A 14,796-nucleotide genomic window follows, 5' to 3' on the forward strand; every position below is an offset into this window, starting at 1 on the left:
TATGGGTCCCAGGACGATATCAGAATTCAATGGCAGATGACAGGAAGTGAGGTCGGTGGGTTGATAACCCCATCGTCAATCAGGATAGGCAGTTATTTCGACATTGTTTGGAAATGCTAAAGGGTGCAGTTCTGCTCAGGTTTAAGCATGCACTATTACATCCACAGTATACTGCACAGCAACTTGTGTAGCAGGTGTATGCTATGTTTCATATATGTGTATATATAAATATAAATATATGCACAGAATGCATACAGGTGTATATATAAACAGTGTTTGTATTGTGTAGACTGTGATGGGATTCCTGTTCTGGACCCCAAGACTCCAAGAAAGTTGGAGTTTGTTTTCTGCAGATCCTCCCACACAAGGATAGCTGAGCCAACAACGGAAGATATGCCTCTACTAGAATGACTGTGGCTTACTCCCATAGCATATATACACACAGTAAGGATTATCACAAGTACTTCATCCTGACAGCGACCTATGCTGCTAAAAGGTGGATGTGGAAGAAAACAGATCTCTTTCCTGACCACTAACACTAGCAATGTTGTCTGGTCAATGAGCGCTAACTTCGCAGTTCTAGATGATCTTGTATATTTAGTTATTGTAATTAATACACTCCCAGCTAAGGGTCTATGTAGCCTTGCTTGTCAAGAGCGATCCTGCTGGTGAAAGGCTAAGTGTCTGAATGTTTATGGCCATTGTGCAGTTTAAGTGATGGGGCACTGCGCCCACATTTAAGCCCTACTGTAATTGTTTATTTGCTTGGTGGTTGTCACATATCCAAGCCTGATTGTGCATGCTGTTATTCCCCTCTGCATCATCACTGGATTTTCCCATTTGGTCGAGAAGCTATTAAGAGCTGCGGTAATTTACTGAAGATAAATGTAGGCTTAGTAGCGCCCGAGTTTAGGACAGAAGCACAGCGTACAGAACAAGACGACTAATACGGCACGTAGCCTACATTTGATTTGTTTTAACTCCACTTAGGGTAATAGTTTTGGTTGAACACCACTTCATATGAGACAGAATCAATTCAAGTCTTTGTATTTCTTAGTTTAGTGGATTTTAGGTTTTAGGTTATGCATAGCTCACATAAAAAAAGCGGTGGGTAGAAAGTAAATAAAAGTATTGAGCATATGGTTTTGTTTAACCTCTGCGTTCCATAGGGCGACGGACATAGGACGGCAATACTGGGATCCAGTCCTGTTTTCACCATCGTCTATACTTACTGTTCAGATGTACAGTGGCTACTTGCTGTTCAAGCTGTATTCGTTTTAATAACGAATCGCATCATTATCAACGTTGGGCAGAACAGTCCCTGATCCCTCTCTTAACCCCTCCTGGAGGTCAAGTGCGCTTCAGCTAATTAACGTCTCCAAGCGCGCAGCTCTTCAGTAAAACAACAGCAAGTAGCCTCTTCATCTACGGGTGCCCAGACACCTGAGTCTCATTATGGATGCAGGAATTACAGTTTTCTATTGACCTGCTGCATGTCGGAGCGCCTTTCTTTAATCCGGTGAGGGACGAGCCGTCCGCTGGCCGGTGTGTTGACAGATACTCCCTTGTTATGCTTCATTGATCGCTAAGGGCCAACATCTGAAGCAAAGCCGTCCTTTCGTGCACACCATCCTCTCCACTACTCAATACTATGTTCCTGGCTTACGATTCACTTTTAATTAACCTGCGAACCCAGCCCTTAATCGATATGTAGATCAAGGAAGCGAGGGAAACCAACATAGTAGACTGTCCCTGTTTCATAGTGTTTTTGTTTGCGCTAGGCTACTCCACAACCTCTGTTTATGACAACTCTGTAACCAATACCTTGGTGGTGATTGTAAAAGAGATGAATAAGTGCCACAGGCTATCAGACATTATTTTCTCATCAAGGGACCAATAATGATACTGTCAGTAGACTAGCCAACAGGGCCTATGCCTGACTATGCCTGCCCCCCCCCCCCCCCCCCCCCCCCCCCCCCCCTCCTCAAGGTACTGGCATGATTGTAGGTGATGAGATGTAAATTTGAAAAGAGTGCTTGTGGTTTCATAGCTCCAGGACAGGTATCTGTTGTCCATTGGCCTAGATGAAATCAAATGTGGTACTGCAAAAAAACATATCTGAGATGTTAGCCTAAGGTACCATATATGGGACTTCCCCATGTGTAATGACCTGACAGTCGTTATGCACGCAATGACCTACACATGCACATTCACCACAGTAACAGTTTTTTGCTAAATTGCTAACTTTTGTAAGATGCAAGAAACGGGAAACAGCTCCAAGCGTGAAATACAGGATGCCCCCTTTTCACTAGACCGTGTCACAGTTTTGCATTCTACGCCAATATACTGGTGGAATTAAATCCCACGTTTATATTTAATGACACGTTCATAATATGTATGTAGTTATTGATCAGTGGTCAGGGGAATACATGCATCTTTGTGGAACAGGAAGTGACTGTTGGTCCTAATTGATATTGGACTACGTCTTATTTTCTCTGCAATTGACTGGAGGGAGGCAACGTGAGGCGGGATTTAGTTATTCTGTTTATCATAGTCATTCTGATTAAATGATCTTTGGAATAGCTTGCTGCTACTCGACTGATTTTCCAAGTCCATACCTAACCTGGCTTAGTAACATGACATTATTTCACCACTGTGAATGTCACTGAAAACATTGACTTATTTGATCTTAAATGCTGTGGACTGGCTCCTTATACGCAATGACTGAACGTAATTGTTTTTTAACTTGTGAATTGAGGCACCCACTGTGACTCTCTCTTTATGGGAACGGCCAGCAATGGAACTTGCCGTGGTTTCTTAGGCAACAAGCAGTCCATAAAGTGCTACTGCTGTTTTTTATTTATTTTCTTAACAGTGTTTCTGATATTGAACGTCTAAAGGAAACGGGGAATTGCACTTCAGTTCAACCTTGATATAACATACAATAATAATAATAAACATAATGGAACTGCTTTCTCTTTGTGAACATGACAATGCAAGGCTACATTGCACTGGACTTAATGTTCTGAGAGGATCGCAAAGATTTCTCAAAACTCCCCACCAGGTTTTCAGTGTTAATCAAGTCTGTTAAGATATAGCTTGCATGTTTATTGCCGCTTTCTTCCATTTTGGAAGAAAAACCAACTCCTTTTGACTAGAGTTGGATGCTAGTGCTGGAAGTGAGAGATCCCCACAGAGCCCAGTAAGGTAAGGGCTCCCATAGTCCTGTCAGGAAGTGTTTTTATCCCACTGTCCAATCAGACGCTGTGTAGGACATGATATGTTTTATGAAGGAAGGACCATCAACACTTTGACTTCTGAAAGAGTGTGATGAGAGACTATTTTGAGGGCTAAATATCGCTCTGTGGCTAAATGATTGAACTTAGCCCTTAACGTTGTACTTGTCTTCCAACCAGTACTACTTTAGACAGGGCCTGTACTGTACATACTACAATACAGACAGAGTTCACGGTGAGATATGCATACTCACTCAAATGGTTAGACTGACCCAGTGGTCAGCTGTAGGGCTGGCTCAAGGAAGTGGACGCCCCTGCCTTGCATAGTCCCGTGGGAAATCTGAATTGGGCATGGGACACAAGCTAAGGCTTGATCACCCTTTAGCTGGCCACCTTTGATGAGGGTGTTTAGTGATTAAAGGCCGAAACACCCCACTGATTCGAAGGCACACTACTAAGGATGTGTCCCAAAATTGACATCATAACCCAGTCTAAGAAATAAACTTCCCATGCCACTCTGTCAACATCCCGGCAAATCTCATGTGAGTGCATACCATCTATTGGCACAATGGACAGTTTTAACATCTCGTCTCGTGTTTTATGATTCTGAACGTTGTACTTGTTTCCCAACCAGTACCACTTTGGAAAGGGCTTGTGCTTTACATACTACAATACAGACATAGAGTTCATGATGAGCTATGCATACTCACTCATATATACAGAGTGACCCAGCACAGATAACCCTTCAGCTGTCCTCGGGGATAGAATATTGATGGTGAAAATGAAAACAGCCCGTCGTCACCTCAGGGTTGCTTTTGCCATCAGACTGCTCTGGCGCCAGCTGGACTTTCTCCTGACTGGAGATAAACAATGCCAATGCTGAAAAAACAAGTGCACACCAGCTCATCTTTCATCCCCTTGTGGGAATATCTGACGTTAAGGAAAATAATAAAAAGTAAAAAAAAAAAAAAAAAAAGGTTGTTTACTTTAGATAACACATTTACAATAGTATCTGGACATGATTTCTGCAAAGGTTCATGAAAATGAAAGGTCTCATACTGTATAATAGTCAGTTATTATATACTTATACAATACCATTTTGTCATCTTGACAATCAACACAATGTACTCAATGTATTTACTTAGTGAGAGTTGCCTGATAAAAAAATACTTTCAAAACAACTACACTTAATGTTACAGTATGAAAGTGTTAACCCGGCAAGTTATCTTATCAAACAATATATATTTTTAGTTTTCCCATTTTCCCAGCTCATAATCTGCCTTTAAACAACCCCCCAAAACAATAGATCACATCAGAGTTTTCACTGCAGAGGAGCAAAGTAATCCAGTAAAGATGTTGGTCATTCTGAGGGGATTTCGAGCCCTGACCTGCATACAGGATCACAAGACCCTGACTCACTCTAATATAGCAGAGCCGTGTGTAATGGGATTCCTAGATAGCTGGGCCAACGGCAGGTGCACCAGATATGAGAGCAATTCATTACAGATCAGAGGGAGAGAAACAGAGAGAGAGAGAGAGAGAGAGAGAGAGAGAAGGGTGTGTGTGTGTGTGGGGGGGGGGGGGGCAGGGGGATGAGAGAGGGAGGGGGCAGGTGGTTATTGAAGGCCTTTGTCTGCATTCAAATAGGGGTCTACGGTTAACAGTGAGGGGGATATGGTCGGTCGTCAAAAAATCTGCCTCACCTTCAACAACTCTTCTCCGGCTGTACCTCCTCTGGGATGAAACAGTGCGGACAGACTTGTTAACAGGCCTCAAATGATTATTATTTTGACATGATTTCGACATTCAAATAACTTGTACGTGATGTTGCACTGACGCTATATAAACAACCTGCATAAGTTTTGAAGGAGTTGCTTGGGGGGAGTGGCTTGACTCGTTGCAGACTCGAGCTACAATCCTGCTTTATAAATCTCGCTCATAATCTCACTCCAAGTCTTGAAGTCTATGTTTCACCATCGATTTACACTTTTGAATTGTTTATCTCTACGAGTTTTTCCGGACAGTTTTTCCTTGTCTTCTACGAGGGTCTCAGGCAGGTCGGGTGGTGCATTTCTATAAGCATGTGTGACGCCCTCTGTGACATTGCCTGTATAGAGGGCCATGTAAATAACGATTGATTTGATAATCTCACTCATCACACCGATGGTCATGTCTCGTTGGCTGCAGACACAGGACTGTGATTGGCCTCAGTCGCACAGAGCCCTTCTGTGATTGGCCTCAGTCATGGAGAACTCCTCTGTGATTGGCCTCAGTCGTAGAGAGCTCCACTGTGATTGGCCTCAGTCGTAGAGAACTCCTCTGTGATTGGCCTCAGTCATAGACTTGGCTTTATCGTGTACAGCTGACCTCTGGATACACCCACTGTAATGACTTTGCCCGTTGCACACCAAAAACAGTAAAACACGTCGCAAACCAGTACTGATGATTAAATTGCCATTGTCATAGTGTACATTTTCAACATGGGGAATAGTCATTTTCCTATCAACATTTCCTGAAAACAAAGTTTATGATGAAGAAAAACACTTACTGTATACAGACAACAATTATTCTGTAATGATTGTCCTCTCTCACTTTTATTGCAAGCTTACTGTAGTCACATGTAGGATCTGAATGTAACCTTACTGTACAGCTGGGCATTTTCCTCCCACCACATTAGCCTATTGCAGAGCTCCAGCATGCGTGTTCATACCTGGCTGAAACGCTTGCTTACCATTCACCTTGCTGAATGAAAACAGAAAACCATCACTGGTCCCTGCTGAATTGTATAGGAGTGTATAGATACACGAACATAATAGATCTTTTATATCTATTTATTATGCGGAAAGTAGATATGTTTAAAGGAAAAACAAGACAAGGACATCCTTTTTTTCCTGTGGCAGGAATTCAGTGTGCAGATAGGAGTCGAGCACAAATCAAATCAGCCACCAGACAGGAAGTTGATTTTGTGTATAAAAAGAAAGTTTGAGCCGTCTTATGTGCCCCAGATAGTATCAGAACAGTCAGAATATAATTGAATTGGTTGGAGCTGAGGTACCAGTGTAAAGCCATAACATTCCTAGTGTTAACAGTCACAATCCCATTGAAAGGCATGTTTTTACTGCATCTTGCATCCTCATTAAGCCATCGTAGGTACTGCCCTGTGTGTTCCTTTCTCCAACCCTGTCCAGAACTTTTTTGGAAGTGATATTCTACTAGTTTAGTGATTTGTTGCTTGCCTGTATTTGTGGAAAAGTTGTTGTGTAGTGGTCAGTGGGTCAGTACAGCAAGCTCCACCTCCTCATACCAACATGACCTTCTCTAGCATGTGGGATATCTAAAAACCAACGCCTTCAGAGTTCTCACCTCAAATACCACCACTCAATCGTCTCTGTCTCTTTGAAAAGGATCAGCCTTTCTGTGTAAAACTTTTCTGTCTGATTCCCTCCTCAAATCACATATCCCTCATGCAGCAATGCACACAGTATTCCAATGTCACATTACAGTTGTCATCCATAGCATGATATCAAACGATCATATCACCCCTGAATCTCACAGCCTTATTATTATGTTACATAACCAAAATCTTTCGCGATTTAGAACTTTGTCCCCAATGTCCTATCTTTTTTCCTGAATTTTCGGGACGCTGGGAGATGTCCTCATCTCTCGGTTGGATTACATCAAATGTCTTATCACGTGCCACATGACACTCTTGTTCCTCACAGTCTCTCGTCTGCTTACAGAGCCCAAGGTCGATGGAAAGAGCTTGTGTTGTCATTTTATCTCTGTCCCGAGTCCTCTTCACTGAAATCTGCATCATTCGATCTGCCTCTTATAGATCTGGGGGCCGTATCTCTCCGGATTAGAACGACTGATGGCTCAGGCAAACGGGGGTTATTGGGAGACCTTTTGAGATGGTGGTGGTGGGTGGGGGGGGGGGGCGGGGGATAGGAAGTGTGGGGTGGGGTGGCCACTGCCACTTGGGCTTGGCGACAGGAGGGAAGATATAGTTTTTGGAGGAGGATGTCCTGCTACTTTGGAGCATTGATCTCGTGAAATAAGAGGGTGCATTTTGAAAGGGATTTTTCAAGGAGGATGTGTGTGTGTGTGTTGAGGGGTGGGGGGTTGGTGAATGGAGGATAACTCTGCAGTTGTAATGGAGCCACCAGGGCGATGTGCCAGCCAGAGCTAAGCTGCTGAGACAGACCTAGCTAAGCTCCCACAGGGGGCTCTGCCTGGCCCGATGGTCTGGCCCAGCCTGGTGGTCTGGCCCAGCCTGGTGGTCTGGCTGGCCTGGTGGCTGTCTGGGGGGTTTCTGAGGCAGGCTGGAGGGTGGGACCTAAGGGGGAGATTGAACTGTCCCTCAGGTGTCTCACCTGGCTGTCCCTCCTTCGTGTGGGGGTTCCTGACTAGGTTCACCCTCTCCACTTCCACCGGTCCACAGCAGCCAATCACTCAGGTGATCTAGCTCAGACCTGTCACATATCAAATAAATAAATAATGGCTCCATGTTATCAAATACACAATCCTCCCTCTCTCTCTCTCTCTCCCTCTCTCTCTCTCTCCCTCTCTTTCTCTCTCACCTCGCTCTCTCTCTCTCACACCTCGCTCTCTGTCTCTCACCTCGCTCTCTCTCTCTCACCTCGCTCTTTCACCTTGCTCTCTTTCACCTCGCTCGCTCTCGCTCTCGCTCTCGCTCTTTCTCTCTCTCCATCCCCACCCACGGTGAGTCCTGCAGGTTGCTTATCCCAGGCAAGAAGGCTATAGTGTCTCTCCATGGCCCTGTTAAGTAATGACTGTCCTCCACAGAGAAGGTGGCGGTGGGTGGTGTGGTGATGTAGCTGGTGCGGGGGAGACTGGGGAACAGCTCACTGAGGAGGCATCCATCTCTCAAACGGGGCCCCACGGACACTAATTGGGCTCCTGCACTCTGGGCACACATTCATTCTCAGGCTAAAGGAGCTCCATTCAAACTGACAGCATGACTGAACAGCCCGCACTGAAAGAGAGGGCCTATAGCTTCATATCTGCAGGGGCCTTGGAATCCTTTCAGCCCCTCTGAAGGACATCTGCTCTCTGGGGGCTGTGTTTGCTACAGGGATGGATCCCCTCTGGAGAAGGAGGCATGCTCCTTTCCCACATGACCGCTTTTATGTGGATGGTGTGGAGGTGGGTTGAAACTAAGCTCTTGAGATGAAGTAACCATGCTTGACACAAACGCTGTCGTTATATCTCAATGAGGTCAGCTTGGCGTAGATGGAAATGTTAGACCCATGAGCAGAAATACGGTTCAAGGCCTGCTGGGGCACAATCAGTTTCCATCCATTGCCGATGTTTACTTCACTAGCCTATCAGGGCATGTTCATAGATGTATAAAGAGTTGTCTCTGAAAGCCTATTGGTATCGCAAATGCAGTCTTGATGACTGTGGCTTGGGGTAATGAGTATTATTATGACTAGGCAAGAATTTACCAGACATGGTAGACAGTAATTACAGATCTATGAAGTTGGTCCAGGTGGGTGTAAATTGCTGTGAACATTCCCGATCCCTAACTGCTCTTGTCATGTAAGATGCGTTTAAATGAACTTTTTGGCACCCAAACCATTAGTGTCACTGTTGATGTATTTCAAACAAAATCCTTAACGTTTTTTGAGTTTACCAAATTGTTTTTTTTCTCTTTGCAGTCAATCTGATGCCTCATTATCGGCGTCATAGACGATAGCATCTATTTCTGTTTTTCTTGATAATGAGTGTTGTTCTCATGTGGCTGACTGTACTGCTCTCCTTGTAGCTGCTGAGGTCTGAATCACCCTGGCTTTAGAATAACCACTGCAGTCTTCAACATTTCCACAATACATGGGTCAAGGAAAAGATTTTCAGAAACCAGAATAAATACTTGAAGATACCTTTGCCTTTGGAGGATGGGTAGTACAGGTTTGACACCAGACTTGACCTTCTCATTAAACGTTATGTGTACCGAACAGACACATCAGCTGCTTCCACCAGAAGAACAAGGTGATGATAACAGACAGTTTATCAAACGGATGTAGACACAATATCGGTGTATGTAGCTGTAATTTTGGAATGTATGACTACGCAAAGGCACCGTTCATCATCTAGAAAGTCCATCAAGAAACGACTGACGACGTATACCGTGTGCTGCGAGTGTGATTTGCTCATTTTCGTTTTGTATAGAAAGCCTCCCTCTTCTCACATGTGCAACACATCGCAGAAGCTGCCTTGAGCCATTCTGTGTCATCTGACCTTAAAACACTCTGAAGAAAACTACGAGCGAGAGAAACAAAACCTTGTTGCATACTTCCCCCCCCCCCCCACAAGGATGCCCAGGAGGACCTATCCACCCACCGCTCCGAGTTAGTTTAGAATTGTGTAAGATTGGCCCTGACAATCCTCTATTGTAAATGCATCTAAAGTAACATAACAATAAAACTCTTCTTGCTTTGACCATGAACACCATATCACCAACAGACATATTATTAAGATAAAACTGATGTGAATATTTCCGTTTTAAATATATTTTAACACAGTGACAGTCTTGACGGGATGTTTACTGTACTAAATAATTATTAACTTGAGTCGGTACAATTTCTGGGGGTATTGTGAAGGGTGCTTGTGGCCACTGCAGCTCTAGCTGCACTTTTAGCTAAAACTGCCAGAAATACAGGGAGCTGATATCACAGGAAAGCATATCAAGCTATGATAGTTACATACTATCACACTGGCTTGTGCCTGTGGCCTTTTTTGTTGTGAAGCTAGCCTAGACCACAGTAGCAGTTCAACCAGCTAGCTAGGCAACTAGCAGCTATATAACAAAGACTAAGATTTTTGGGGGGGCTTAGTTAATGATGAATATATATGTGAGATAACAACAAGGTGCCTTACAAGAGCAAAACACCTAATTAATGCGAAATAACGTGCACTATAAATGGCTATATTTTCTTTTGTCAAAAATGATTCCCTTGCGGTTTCTTGTCGCATTTTATGGCAGATAGACAGTGTGGACTGTCCATTTGTTCCTCTCTCTGTCTTTCCATCTTCCAGCTCTGCAGTAGTTCAGAGGCGGTCTATCTCCTCTTCATCTACCCTATGGGGGCATACAGTGAGAGATTGACATGGACACATTCAGCGCTCATACAGTCAAACCCTCTTTCTTTATTTCTCCCCCCCCCTCTCTATCTCTTTCTCTCTCCCTCTCTCTCTCTCTCTCTCTCTCTCTCTCTCTCTCTCTCTCTCTCTCTCTCTCTCTCTCTCTCTCTCTCCCCCCCCGTCTCTCTCTTTCTCTTTCTCTCTCTCTCTCTCTCTGAAAGTGCATCTCTTTGAAGTGTTCAATGAGGATGTCTGTACCGTCTCGACAGGTAGGACAGACTCAAACCCTCTTTGTGACTTCACTTAGCTCATGCAGCCAGCCCGTGTTTTGTTCACGCCCCACCAGACAGTGCCCAGACACACAAAGCCTTACAGTGCACTTAAATCACTTGGATGTGGTTTAGTGAGAGGTGAAACAGAGGCCCCCGTCCCTGGCTGAACTGACTGCAGGCTCTAGCCACAGATAGAAGAAGCTCCAGAGTTGCTTACAAATACATCTACATTTACATTTATGCATTTAGCAGACGCTTTTATCCAAAGCGACTTCCGAGAGAGAGCTTTACTAAAGAGCATAGGTCACTGATCATAACAACGAGGTAGTCCCAAACATTGCAAGCAGCCAAAACATGAAGCATACATTGTGTAAAAACTAAACAAGTGCCAAAAGGGAAGACCCATAAGAGCATGCAGTTATACAAGTTACAAATTAAAACAACATGAACCAAAAAAGTGCAGGACTGTACCTGTAGATAGGAACATGAGCCTAAGTAGATGGATATACAGCTAGAGAAATGTGTTCTACTGTATTGGTATTTTAATGAAAAGATGCAACTGTGGAAATGGTTGTCTGGTAAACATTAACAGACAACAGGATAATTGCAGCCTAAAGTCTTGAGGTTCTAACTCGGTGAACAGTTCTTGATTGAAATCACAGTAATTGGAAGATGAAGGTCTAGTTAAAACCTCACTTCCCCTTGACGGATGATGTGTTACTATGACAACAATCCCACCATGGAAAAAGCATTTCTCTAACAAGGCAGAGCGGTTGTTACAACCACCTGGCCCAGGTCCTGTGTTGACACTATTTCCTCAAAACAATTCCATAATATTAACTCTGTATTCTTTAAAACACGTAGCACATCATTAAAATGCTTTTGGTTTTAAATATAGATGTTCTACATGACGCTGTCAATGTGGAACATTATGAATCTCTTTCTCCCTTGGTATACGTTCAACCTATTTCCCATTTGTTACAACAATGTTTAGAAACTGAGATGATCCAAACTTGATCTTTTCTCAAAACAGCAAAGATTCCGATTCCGCCATTTTTCCTTACCGCCATGTAAAAACATTTTGACACACTGCTCCAGGAAATACCTTAGAAATGTTAACTCTTCCCGTTGCCCTGACACTCTCCCTTCTTCCTCAGTGGACGGGGGGGAACACACGGCACCACATGTTGCTTTCCGACCTTGATGCCCAAACTGCGGCAGAAAAGTCTGTTTTCCTCACCTCACACTCAACCTCGCAGGCGGTGGTGCATGTGGTGCTAGTCAGAGGTTCTCTGTTGCCGTGGGAGAACTCATCCAGTTCCTTTCACGCCTCCCTTCCACGCCTCCCTAACCCTGTCTCCCTCCCCTGCCTCCCTCCCCTGCCTCTTGTCGCTGCTGTACTGAGGCAGCCGTGTTCCAGCCTCTGTTCCGGAACTTCCTCAACTTGCACGAGGTAGACACACCGCTGTGCCCTTCTCCCGCCCCTCGCAAACTCACCGCTTTTATTCCCAACTGTTTTCACTCCTTCTGTGTGGTCAAAGGAAAACGCTCGCTGTTCGGGTACCTCGTTTTTTATGACATGGTCTGGGTGAATACTCGAGTCTGATTGGTCTGAATGGACTCGACGTCTACATTTAACTGTAAAATGCTGGACTATGATCTTTATACTAAACCTGTAATCTCCCTGCCTCACAGTTGGGTTTAATTCCATATTTCAATCAATTCAGGAAGGCGAGGAGGCCATAAATCAAGCAAGCGGCTGTGTAGGGAGGGAGGGTGCATGGTCAGACCCGCGCCATGCTGTGATTTATGTGTCTCTGGTCAAGGGAGCATGGCTACATATGTCCCACCATGAATCCACCATCATCAACATATATAAGAAACCCCCATCCCTCCCTCCCTCGCTCGCTCGCTCGCTCCCCCCCCCCCCCCCCCCATTCTCTCACGCAGCGACAGTGGGTGCACCCCTGCACATCAGCGTTTGTTCATTCACAGCCACGATGAGGGTACGGCACAATCATTCCACCGTATGTTCTCTCGTGTTCTATTAAGCCAAGACAAGGAAGGACTTTCTGAGGTGTTTACATGCGTGTTCGAAGGGGGCTCACAAAACCCCTGAGGACACAGCAGGCGCAATCAAACTATTAAGAACGACTTTAACCAAACTCGTAAAATGTCCCTTTGACAAACGGTCAGGCCGGGCAGAAAGAGAGTTGTCGAGCAGAAAGTATCAAGTCGGCAATAAAGTAAAGCTGAGTGAAATATCCGGGCCCTCTTTAGAGGCCAACGCTCAGTCCTCTGCGCCGTTCTAGTTTTATGATCCATTTTGGAGCTCAAGCTGATTTTATAGGCCTGTATAGACACTGACGGTGTTCAGACAGAGTAGCAGCCTTGTTGGTGCATATGAAATGGCTTGGAATAGCGAATTGCTGGATCTCGTCGAGACTGCGTTCTGCTGTCCTGGTGGTGGGAAGCTCATATATTGTTTTGAAGCCATTTCCGACATCAACGTTTGGAAAAATGAAACGCATGGAAGTGTCCTTTGTAGAGTTATCACATGGAAGCACACTGCTTGCAATTCAAACAACACCGCAGTTCAACGTGCTCCAAACCATTTCGGTGACATTGTGTTGAAGTTGAGAGTTTCTTTCCGCGAACAGAGAACTTTGTAATTAAAAAAGGGATCTTAACAATGTGAGTCACACTTAACTCAAGGAAAGTAAAAATGCTGTCTCTTCACAATGCCATCTCGGCGCAGAAGAAACTATGCACAGTCACAGACAATAAGATCCAGCACCCCAACCAGCCTTTATCAAGTAGTGTAGCTGTGCATCCACCGCCTTCAATCTTCTGTCATTTCTACCGAACAATGATGTTGTTCTTGTCTATTCCATTCACAGACACAACGATAGCGCCATCAAAATTCTCTGGCATGACACACACACACACACACACAGGGACGTGTGCGATTTGATGTACTGACGGGCGGGTGCACCGCAACTGTACATTTGGGATTCAGAGTAGGAAGAGTAAAACAGCGGGAATACTGATTAGCTGCACTTATGAATGGAAGCCTGACAGTGATGTTATGCTAATACCATGCCACTCTCATGACTGTGTCCACACCCTGAGTGGCTCTACTCTCCCCCTGCGTCGGCCATGAATCCACAGAGCACCAACCGATAATGGAAACTCATTTTATTCGTAGGCGGTGGTGGAGGACACCAAGTGTAATCATGGATATGTAAATTATAACTCTACGGGTAGATTATACCAATTAATCTCTGTCTTGGCCTTTTGTCTCTCCTCCCTCAACCTCATAAACATGCATGGGTTCCTCCGTAACACCCCACACACATTTTATCATATGTAATATAGGAGGCCTGTGATTCTCTTTGCACCAGACGTAGCATAATGCATTATAGATCCTCCATATAAAATATACAGTGTGTGAGTTGTGCATTTGTTCACCGGACTGGGTGAGAATCCTCTGTATGCTCTGCCTGGAAAGTTTCAGTTGAAGAGCAGCAGCATCGGAATAACTTTGCTGCATGATGTCTGGTTTTATAATATGTCTCTATTCAGGCATCTAACATCTGCGGCATGTCGACGACAGATTCATCTATGCATTTGCATAGATGTGCTAAGTAGACTTAAGAAAGAGGTCTCGAACTCCTATCTTGAACTGTGAGATGCAGGAATTCCATTGAAAGCCAATTAGCTTTCCCCCTCCAATAAAATGTACCAATCTGTCTAACAACATGACAGAATGAAATACTGAAAAATGCAACTTTCTTTTGTCTGATTTGTTACTTTTTAATTTACTGTGAACCCCCCCCCCCCTTGAGAGTACACTAAACATGATGTTAAATAACTGCTGTAATTACTGCTGTAATAACTTCTGTAATAACTGCTGTAATAACTGCTGTAATAACTGCTGTAATTACTGTGTCAGAAACCTCTTGAGATGGACGTTGACAACCTGTCATTCAGAATAAACGTTTCACAACGCATTCACAGTATGTCATTTAACAAGAGTCAAGATTGGATTTATAGAATAAACACAATCCCACGCAAAGTTTGGTTTTTCATAACTCACTGACACTATTAAACTTTCATCCAAAGCGGGATGAAAGATGGGTGTCCTATATTTCACCCTGCCCTATATGCAGCAGTCTTCTGAT

Source organism: Hypomesus transpacificus, unplaced genomic scaffold (assembly GCF_021917145.1).
Source record: "Hypomesus transpacificus isolate Combined female unplaced genomic scaffold, fHypTra1 scaffold_227, whole genome shotgun sequence".
NCBI lineage: Eukaryota > Metazoa > Chordata > Actinopteri > Osmeriformes > Osmeridae > Hypomesus > Hypomesus transpacificus.